The sequence below is a fragment of the Scyliorhinus canicula genome, chromosome 23 (assembly GCF_902713615.1).
Source record: "Scyliorhinus canicula chromosome 23, sScyCan1.1, whole genome shotgun sequence".
Lineage (NCBI taxonomy): Eukaryota > Metazoa > Chordata > Chondrichthyes > Carcharhiniformes > Scyliorhinidae > Scyliorhinus > Scyliorhinus canicula.
The window spans coordinates 5,553,260-5,565,432 of NC_052168.1; positions in this window are offsets into that span (position 1 = coordinate 5,553,260).

The following is a 12,173-nucleotide window of genomic DNA, read 5'->3' on the forward strand; positions in this document are numbered from 1 at the left end:
TATCTAGAGTGTAGGCCGATTCATTTCTGTGACCTCGAAAAGGAAGTGCTTGCTTGCCTAACATCTTTATGATGTCTATAATCCTCATGACAATACTTAACTGCTTCAATACTTCTTCTTTCCTTTTAATTAGTGATGCTGCAAAATATTTATCTAAGGTGCCATCATTAACCACACTGATATATTGCTGAGCATTTCTGACATGTGTTGTTGTCGATTCATGTAAAGTCAAGCTCTGGCTAATACGCCTGTAGTCACTAAAGCCACGTACAAAGGGTGATGGATTATAAGTGTTGGGAAACTCAAAGGCTAAGCAGTATGAACAATATAAGCATCAATTTTCTTTGTTATATGTTAGCCATTTTCTTGGGACTGAGTCATTCATGATTTTCCTCTCATACAAACTGAGCATCAAATGACAGATCATCAAGTGGCTGAAGTGGATGTTCAGCAAAAAACTGTTTTAGCTTTGCTCGTGATGGATATTGGAAGATTCCAGTAATTGATCTTTCATTTTCTTGCGAAGGTTCATTTACAGGATGTGCTTCAGAAACCAAGTCATTTATGCTTGAAGGAATATCTGATTCCCTGTCACTAGTTGAAGCTATGTGTTCAGATGTTGCAACTACAGGCAGTACAGATACCGGAACAAGGAAGCCAGAAGAAATATTGAGCCTGGGTTGATTAGTAATGGATGCACTTGTATTTGTCTCTACATTCAAAGTAGCTCTTTTCTGTTCTTGTAACTCGCATGTCATTGCATCATCACCATGAGTATTGTTTCTTGCTTCTTGATTATTTGTTGCAGAACTGGATATTGATGTGGATTGTGCTTGTGGTATTATAAACTCTGTAATAGGCCTGCATCGCTTGGCTGATTCCTTCCTTTCTGCTTCTTTTTGTTCTTTGCGTTTTAGTGATCCAGATTTATGCTTTTTCTTTTCCATGCTTGTAGGGGTAATATTCCTGAAATAAAAACTTAATTAAAAATAGCCCACATTGGGAAAAATGAATATTGATGATTGCAAGAATAACTTGAAGGAACGTCAGATAAACCCCTACTTGATAAAAAATATAAAATAACTTACTTACACTTCAATAGGCTATGTTCATTAGTCAATACTACTGTAGTCTATGCAGCTTCAGAAGAGGAGACAATCCACTGTCCAGTGTTCACATCAGCAAGCAACTGAGACAACTGTTGAAACTTAGAAGTTTGGTCCGACTATAGTAAGACATTAAGAATGGTCCCACGACCAAAGTTAACATGTCCAGTCTGATACCAGTGTAGTGTTACAAGTCACAACCCTTTGAGTTTACCGATCATGGCTTATCACTTCAATATCTTTGACCTCATGATTCACGGTCAAAGGTACCGCTTCTCCTTTTCGGTGACCTCACGGCCCTAAGTACTGCTTGATATCCTTTCAAGTTGCCGACCATCTCAAATCACGAACTGTAACTTTATCTTTAAATTCACACACGCTTGCTGAAAACGTGGATTTCCAACTATGTCCGACCCGGGTGAACCAGCCCCCCCCCCTCCACTCCTTTTCACATCCGTTTAACACTGCTTTGTTCCTTCATACACTGAGTGATTATTTGTTTGTTTCTTTATTGCATTTTTATTTGGTATTGCTCTTTTTAAAAACAATTATATTTTATTAAGTTAGAATACAAATCTCAGGAAAGAAGTTGGAGATTTATTTATCCAATTAATTATCAGTTTTAAGGGCCCTTCAGAGATTCACGGGCCCCTTCTTGGCTCTCCGGGCCCCGGATCGATGTACCGGCTGAACCAAGACTACTGCTTGATATCCTTTGAAGTTGCCGACCATCTCAAATCACGAATTGTAACTTTACCTTTAAATTCTCACACTCTTGCTGAAAACATGGTATTTCCTTAATTATGCCCGACCCGGGCCCCCCTATTCCACATCCTTCCGCTACCTCCCCTGCTTCGTTCCTTTTCATGCACTGCTCATTTGTGTCCTGTTCTCTTTTTTTTTCTTATTCCTTTTTATTACTAAAACAGTTATCTGTGTTTGTTTCTTTATTGCATTTTTATTTGATATAGGGGGCCCACTTCATCAGGGGCCCACTTGCCATCGGGCAAGCTGACACCCTGGCCAGTCGGCCACTGGGTGTGGATTTGCTAGAAGCACATGCAGTCTCTCTCTCTTACCTACCCTGCTTGGCAAATTGAGAGTGGGACCCACCCCACCCCGGCAAGGGATTTATAATTATAATTTTTATTTTTTAAATATAAATTTAGTGCACCCAATTTATTTTTTCCAATTAAGCGGCAATTTAGCGTGGCCAATCATAGATTATCATAGAATTTATGAATGAAAATCGCTTATTGTCACAAGTAGGTTTCAATGAAGTTACTGTGAAAAGCCCCTAGTCGCCACATTCCGGCGCCTGTCCAGGGAGGCTGGTACCGGACAGTGCATAAGGAGGCTATTTGGCCCATTGAGTCTGCACCGGCTCTTGGAAAGAGCACCCTACCCAAGGTTAACACCTCCACCCTATCCCCATAACCCAGTAACCCCACCCAATACTAAGGGCAATTTCGGACACTAAGGGCAATTTTGGCCAATCCACCTAACCTGCACATCTTTGGCCAGTGGGAGGAAACCGGAGCACCCGGAGGAAACCCACGCACACACGGGGAGGATGTGCAGACTCAGCACAGACAGTGACCCAAGCCAGAATCGAACCTGGGACCCTGAAGCTGTGAAGCAATTGTGCTATCCACAATGCTACCGTGCTGCCCCACCTACTCCGCACATCTTTGGGTTGTGGGGGCGAAACTCACACAAACACGGGGAGAATGTGCAAACTCCACACGGACAGTGGAGTACAGTCTGCACTAACTGGCACACTGCACTAACCGGCTGTACAGTGCACTAACCGGCTGTACACTGCACTAACCGGCTGTACAGTGCACTAACTGGCTGTACACTGCACTAACCAACTGTACACTGCACTAACCGACTGTACACTGCACTAACCGGCTGTACACTGCACTAACCGACTGTACACTGCACTAACCAACTGTACACTGCACTAACTGGCTGTACACTGCACTAACTGGCTGTACACTGCACTAACCAACTGTACACTGCACTAACCGGCTGTACACTGCACTAACTGGCTGTACACTGCACTAACCAACTGTACACTGCACTAACCGACTGTACACTGCACTAACCAACTGTACACTGCGCTAACCGACTGTACACTGCACTAACCGGCTGTACACTGCACTAACCGGCTGTACACTGCACTAACTGGCTGTACACTGCGCTAACCGACTGTACACTGCACTAACCAGCTGTACACTGCACTAACCGGCCGTACACTGCACTAACCGGCTGTACACTGCACTAACCGGCTGTACACTGCACTAACCGACTGTACACTGCACTAACCGGCTGTACACTGCACTAACCGGCTGTACACTGCACTAACCGACTGTACACTGCACTAACTGGCTGTACACTGCACTAACCGACTGCACACTGCACTAACCGACTGCACACTGCACTAACCAACTGTACACTGCACTAACCGACTGTACACTGCACTAACCGACTGTACACTGTACTAACCGACTGTACACTGCACTAACCGACTGTACACTGCACTAACCGGCTGTACACTGCACTAACCGACTGCACACTGCACTAACCGACTGCACACTGCACTAACCAACTGTACACTGCACTAACCGACTGTACACTGCACTAACCGACTGTACACTGCACTAACCGACTGTACACTGCACTAACCGACTGTACACTGCACTAACCGACTGTACACTGCACTAACCGGCTGTACACTGCACTAACCGACTGCACACTGCACTAACCGACTGCACACTGCACTAACCAACTGTGCACTGCACTAACCAACTGTACACTGCACTAACCGGCTGTACACTGCACTAACCGACTGTACAGTGCACTAACCGACTGTACACTGCACTAACCAACTGTACACTGCACTAACCGGCTGTACACTGCACTAACCGGCTGTACAGTGCACTAACCGGCTGTACACTGCACTAACCAACTGTACACTGCACTAACCGGCTGTACACTGCACTAACCGACTGTACACTGCACTAACTGGCTGTACACTGCACTAACCGACTGTACACTGCACTAACTGGCTGTACACTGCACTAACCGACTGTACACTGCACTAACCGGCTGTACACTGCACTAACCGACTGTACACTGCACTAACTGGCTGTACACTGCACTAACCGACTGTACACTGCACTAACTGGCTGTACACTGCACTAACCGACTGTACACTGCACTAACTGGCTGTACACTGCGCTAACCAACTGTACACTGCACTAACCAACTGTACACTGCACTAACCGACTGTACACTGCACTAACCGGCTGTACACTGCACTAACTGGCTGTACACTGCACTAACCGACTGTACACTGCACTAACCAACTGTACACTGCACTAACTGGCTGTACACTGCACTAACCGGCTGTACACTGCACTAACCAGCTGTACAGTGCACTAACCGGCTGTACACTGCACTAACCGGCTGTACAGTGCACTAACCGACTGTACACTGCACTAACCGACTGTACACTGCACTAACCGGCTGTACACTGCACTAACCGGCTATACACTGCACTAACCGACTGTACACTGCACTAACCGACTGTACACTGCACTAACTGGCTGTACACTGCACTAATCGACTGTACACTGCACTAACCGGCTGTACAGTGCACTAACTGGCTGTACACTGCACTAACTGGCTGTACTCTGCACTAACTGGCTGTACACTGCACTAACTGGCTGTACTCTGCACTAACTGGCTGTACACTGCACTAACCGACTGTACACTGCACTAACTGGCTGTACACTGCACTAACCGACTGTACACTGCACTAACCGGCTGTACACTGCACTAACTGGCTGTACACTGCACTAACCAACTGTACACTGCACTAACCGACTGTACACTGCACTAACTGGCTGTACACTGCACTAACTGGCTGTACACTGCACTAACCGGCTGTACAGTGCACTAACCAACTGTACACTGCACTAACCAACTGTACACTGCACTAACCGACTGTACACTGCACTAACTGGCTGTACACTGCACTAACTGGCTGTACACTGCACTAACCAACTGTACACTGCACTAACCGACTGTACACTGCACTAACTGGCTGTACACTGCACTAACTGGCTGTACACTGCACTAACCGGCTGTACAGTGCACTAACCAACTGTACACTGCACTAACCAACTGTACACTGCACTAACCGACTGTACACTGCACTCACCGGCTGTACACTGCACTAACCAACTGTACACTGCACTAACCGGCTGTACACTGCACTAACCGACTGTACACTGCACTCACCGGCTGTACACTGCACTAACCAACTGTACAGTGCACTAACCGACTGTACACTGCATTAACCAACTGTACACTGCATTAACCAACTGTACAGTGCACTAACCGACTGTACACTGCACTAACCGGCTGTACACTGCACTAACCGACTGTACACTGCACTAACCGGCTGTACACTGCACTAACCGGCTGTTTACTGCACTAACCAACTGTACACTGCACTAACCAACTGTACACTGCACTAACCGACTGTACGCTGCACTAACCAACTGTACACTGCACTAACTGGCTGTACACTGCACTAACCAACTGTACACTGCACTAACCGGCTGTACACTGCACTAACCGACTGTACACTGCACTAACTGGCTGTACACTGCACTAACCGACTGTACAGTGCACTAACTGGCTGTACACTGCACTAACCGACTGTACAGTGCACTAACCGGCTGTACAGTGCACTAACCGACTGTACAGTGCACTAACCGGCTGTACAGTGCACTAACCGACTGTACACTGCACTAACCGGCTGTACACTGCACTAACCGGCTGTTTACTGCACTAACCAACTGTACACTGCACTAACCAACTGTACACTGCACTAACCGACTGTACGCTGCACTAACCAACTGTGCACTGCACTAACCGGCTGTTTACTGCACTAACCAACTGTACACTGCACTAACCAACTGTGCACTGCACTAACCGGCTGTTTACTGCACTAACCAACTGTACACTGCACTAACCAACTGTACACTGCACTAACCGGCTGTTTACTGCACTAACCAACTGTACTCTGCACTAACTGGCTGTTTACTGCACTAACCAACTGTACACTGCACTAACTGGCTGTTTACTGCACTAACCGACTGCACACGCGGTTTTAGAAGACGTTTACGAGGACGAGGAACTTTCCGAAAAGCAGTCGCCTGGACTGAATATGGTAGAGATGCTTTCAGGTAGTATCACCCTGGGCTTGAACCTGGGGAGGTGGTGGCGTAGTGATATTGTCACTGGATTAGGAAACCAGAGACCCAGAGTCATTCTCTGGGGACCCAGGTTCAAATCCCGCCTGCAGATGGTGAAATTTGGAATATAAAGGTACAGCACGGGGTTAGATACAGAGTAAAGCTCCCTCTACACTGTCCCCATCAAACACTCCCAGGACAGGTACAGCACGGGGTTAGATACAGAGTAAAGCTCCCTCTACACTGTCCCCATCAAACACTCCCAGGACAGGTACAGCACGGGGTTAGATACAGAGTAAAGCTCCCTCTACACTGTCCCCATCAAACACTCCCAGGGCAGGTACAGCACGGGGTTAGATACAGAGTAAAGCTCCCTCTACACTGTCCCCATCAAACAATCCCAGGACAGGTACAGCACGGGGTTAGATACAGAGTAAAGCTCCCTCTACACTGTCCCCATCAAACACTCCCAGGACAGGTACAGCACGGGGTTAGATACAGAGGAAAGCTCCCTCTACTCTGTCCCCATCAAACACTCCCAGGACAGGTACGGCACGGGGTTAGATACAGAGTAAAGCTCCCTCTACACTGTCCCCATCAAACACTCCCAGGACAGGTACAGCACGGGGTTAGATACAGAGTAAAGCACCCTCTACACTGTCCCCATCAAACACTCCCAGGACAGGTACAGCACGGGGTTAGATACAGAGTAAAACTCCCTCTACACTGTCCCCATCAAACACTCCCAGGACAGGTACAGCACGGGGTTAGATACAGAGTAAAACTCCCTCTACACTGTCCCCATCAAACACTCCCAGGACAGGTACAGCACGGGGTTAGATACAGAGTAAAGCTCCCTCTACACTGTCCCCATCAAACACTCCCAGGACAGGTACAGCACGGGGTTAGATACAGAGTAAAGCTCCATCTACACTGTCCCATCAAACACTCCCAGGACAGGTACAGCACGGGGTTAGATACAGAGTAAAACTCCCTCTACACTGTCCCCATCAAACACTCCCAGGACAGGTACAGCACGGGGTTAGATACAGAGTAAAGCTCCCTCTACACTGTCCCCATCAAACACTCCCAGGACAGGTACAGCACGGGGTTAGATACAGAGTAAAGCTCCCTCTACACTGTCCCCATCAAACACTCCCAGGGCAGGGACAGCACGGGGTTAGATACAGAGTAAAGCTCCCTCTGCACTGTCCCATCAAACACTCCCAGGACAGGTACAGCACGGGGTTAGATACAGAGTAAAACTCCCTCTACACTGTCCCCATCAAACACTCCCAGGACAGGTACAGCACGGGGTTAGATACAGAGTAAAGCTCCCTCTACACTGTCCCCATCAAACACTCCCAGGACAGGTACAGCACGGGGTTAGATACAGAGTAAAGCTCCCTCTACACTGTCCCCATCAAACACTCCCAGGGCAGGGACAGCACGGGGTTAGATACAGAGTAAAACTCCCTTTATTCAGTTATAGGGATGGCCAATAACTGTTGGCCTACTCAATGACACCCAGCTCTTGTAAGCAAATAAAACGTTTGGCTTCACTCGGTGGCTGCATTGTGAATGAGGCCGGTGTGGTTTTTAACCACACTGAAGGTTTTGAATAAATTCTTTAAACAAACATCTAATTTTAATATTTGTGTCCGAGTTACCCTGGGCGGGATTGTCCATTTCAGAGACTAAGGGCTGGATTCGCCGATCCTGTGGCTATATCCGCATCATCCGACTGGTTTTACGACCGAAAGGTTGGTGCCATCTTTGCGCCGATGCTCCGCCCGGTGGGGGGCTAACAGCCGTGCCACGCCAAGCCCCTGGCTTTACCCGCTGATACGGACGCAGAATGGCTGGGTCCGTGGCCGCATGGCGGCAGCCTGTGTCGGCCGCATCGTACCACACGGTGCACGCTGCGAGCAGACGCGGCCTATCAGAAACTGCCCCCCTGTCACCCCCCCTCCACCCCGGACCAGCCCCACCAGTCCCCCCAGACGCCGCCGAAGCCCCCCCCTACCAGCGGAAGGGCCCCCCCCCCCACCCGACTGGCGCCGCTGGGCACAGGTCCCTTTCCGAGGATCCCGAAAACTGAGAGGACACGAGCCACACGCTGTCAGGGTCTTGACCCATCGGGGGGGGGAGGGTCTCAGGTGACGTCTCTCGGCCTTCCCGACAGTGTGCGGTGTACTTCTTGACTGCTCCATTTTCGAGGGGTCGGAGCATCGGAAAAATGGCGTCGCCCCCGATTCCGGCGCAAACATGGATTCTCCGGCCGATCGCTGAACGTGATTTTGGAGTCGCTGATCTGAGAATCCAGCCCGAAGTGTTGATGCGGGAAAGTGGAGCTGAGTCCACAGGGAGATCAGCCATGATCTTATTGAATGGCGGAGTAGGCTCGAGGGGCCAGGTGGCCGACTCCTGCGCCTTATTCTGATGTTCTCATATTCTAGAATTGGTGGACTTCTAGGACATCAGAATTGGGACCACTCCTGGAGCAATTCAACAACCGTTTATGGGATCGCACCGACGGCAAGTGGGACACGATCGATTCCAATGAGAAATGGTGGTGATTACGCCGGACAGGTGGCAGAGGCCGTGACTCTGCCCACTCCGCCACCTACACCAGCAGCTGTGCCTCACACAACTGCACAGTCTCCTCAGGGCGGCCAGGGTCAGTAGCCACCACGGTGCCCCTGGCACCAAGTCCCATCCCAGGCACCTATAACCCCCCCCCTCCCTCCCAACCAGGCGACCAGACCCCACCCTCTGGCAATGTGCGAGCTCCCCACCCTGCACCCCATGCCAGCACCCATGGGGCTGGTTTAGCTCACTGGGCTAAATCGCTGGCTTTTAAAGCAGGCCAGCAGCACGGTTCGATTCCCGTACCAGCCTCCCCGGACAGGCGCCGGAATGTGGCGACTAGGGGCTTTTCACAGTAACTTCATTGAAGCCTACTCGTGACAATAAGCGATTTTCATTTCATGCCGGCCGCCATGTCTGGGTGCCCTGGCCATGAAGGGCCACCCGCTACTCACCCTCTGTGCTGCATGTTTCTGTCTGTCTAACGCTGCGCGCTTTCTGTCGTTCCCCCCCCCCCGACTGCTGCCCCCCCCCCCCCGACTGCTCCCCCCCCCCCCGACTGATGCCCCCCCCCCCCCGCGGTCCCCTCCCCCTCCTCCTACCAGGACAACCACCCTGAGAGAGAAAAGACCGCAGTTGGACTGCCGGACCTGCCCCCCCCCCCCCCCCCTCGCCGGAGCAGCGGGCACTGGGGCTGGTTGGTGGGACGGGAGAGAGGGAAGTCGCCGGTACTGAGGTCGGCACTGGGAGGTCAAGTGAGGACCCGCTGAGCTGTGGTTCCTCACGTGTGGCACCACCCCCTCCACCACCATGCCCACACCCTGCCTGCCCCCCACAGCCACCCCCCCTCCCCCCCCACACACCCCCCCCCCGCCCCCCCACACCACCCCACAAACAACCCCCTCTCCACCACCACCCAACCTGCGAACCAATCATGCTTCATGTGTTGTGTCTGGCAGGGATCACCTGGCGATGGGGCGGGCCCTTATGGTGTTCCCCGCACCCCAACCCCAGCCCCAGGCGGATAGCAGCGAGGAAGAGGACACGGGCAGCAGCCCGAGACACCCCGGAGGACCAGTGCGGGGACGACGCTGCCTCCCCGACACAGCTGTCTCCAACGCCCTCCCAGAGACACTCACCTCCCTGTTTAGCAAATAGGTTCCTGGGGCTCTAAGTGGTCCTCACCACACACGCGTGCTGCGGTACATCTGGTGGAGGTGGGAACCTCCGAGGGGGCAGACGGTCGGAGGGCGGGCTGACCCCAGGGACTAGCTGCCCCAGTCACAGCGGGTCATGGCTGAGAGCATAGGCAGCATTGATGGGAATGGGCCTCCAGGACTGGTAGCGCCACGTGGTGGGGAGTCCCAGGGCAGCACCTCGAACTCCCACCCACCCCCCAGCCCCTCCCTACCCCACCTTCTGTCCCTGGTGCACCGGATGGGTAGCAGGCAGAGCAGGGCAGCACCACGCCGCCTGGGAAACCTGAGCTGCAGCCAGGTCCATGCAGGCCCGGCCGCCCCAGAAGACGGATGCCAAAGAGGTTACACTGAGACACATGGCTGGGGGGAAGGTTACACTGAGACACATGGCTGGGGGGAAGGTTACACTGAGACACATGGCTGGGGGGAAGGTTACACTGAGACACATGGCTGGGGGGAAGGTTACACTGAGACACATGGCTGGGGGGAAGGTTACACTGAGACACATGGCTGGGGGGAAGGTTACACTGAGACACATGGCTGGGGGGAAGGTTACACTCAGACACATGGCTGGGGGGAAGGTTACACTGAGACACATGTCTGGGAGGAAGGTTACACTGAGACACATGGCTGGGGGGAAGGTTACACTGAGACACATGGCTGGGGGAAGGTTACACTGAGACACATGGCTGGGGGTGGGAAAGTTTGCACAGTGCCACCCCTTTTAAAGCTTTCAAAGCGTCCTAACTAATCTTCGATCAACATTACTACTACAGATTAATCACGGCGCGCTAGCACAGTGGTTAGCACTGCTGCCTCACAGCACCAGGGTCCCAGGGTCAATCCCGGCCTCGGGTGACTGTGCGGAGTCTGCACGTTCTCCCCGTGGCTGCGTGGGTTTCCTCCGGGTGCTCCGGTTTCCTCACACGGTCCAAAGGTGGATTGGCTGAGCTAAATTGCCCCTTAGTGTCCAAAGGTTAGGTGGGGATGGGACGGGGGAGTGGGCCTCGGTAGAGTGCTCTTTCAGGGTCAGTGCAGACCAGATGGGCCGAATGGCCTCCTCCTGCACCGCAGGGATTCTATGATTCTGCGACCTGCCCTTTATAAATCTGTGCAGGCTCGCTTTGATCACTGATACATTCAAGGTGTTAGTCACTCTATCCTTTTAATTATCAACTCTGGCAATTTCCTGTTAACTGATTTACAGTTTCCCAATTCTCGGAATGTCAGCCGGTCTTACGGGTTCACGTCTCTGAAGGTAGGACTTGAATCCACACCCTTTGAACTCGGGAATGTGCACCACCGATTGAGACACAGCTGATCCAAATGAACTGTGTCAGCAACAGCTTGGATAGCAAGGAGGAGGCATTCGTGTCGTGCGGAGGAGTTGGGTTGTTCCTTCTGCAGGTGTAATGGAGGGGTTGAGGTTTATGAGGGGCTTCGATGGAGTGGCTGGAGAAAGGTTGCACGCGTTGGCAGGAGGGTAGGAAATCAGTGAACACCGATTTAACAGAATTGACTGAAGTCCACTCTGCCAGCCGGCTGCCCAAAATGGGTTGATAGGGAGATTCCGGGTGGGGGGGTCGCGAGTCCAGGTCCCAGGGTTGGCAAGGGTGGCATCCCAGGCCAGGGGTGCCCCTGACTGGCATCACTTCTGGCCTCACTGACACTTGACCATCTCCCACCAACCCAACATTAGAAATTAATTCCCATCTGGAGCCGGAAAACACCCAACTTGAGTCGGCGCCAGTGAAATGAGCGCTTGGGAATATCCGTTTACGATGGCAGGCGTGCTCCGTCTGATTGCAGGTCCTTAGTTCCTGGTGTGCTGGTGCTTTACCCGGAGCTGTTTCCTTGGCAGCTTTTGTTGATGGTGGTTACGTTACCACTCTCGGAGGGGGGGGGGGGGGGGGGGGGGGGGGGGGGGGGAAGGAGGCAGTCCTGTGGTGTTCTTTGTGTTGCTGATTCAGGATGGTTGGCGTAGTGTTCCACAAAATTCACAGTAT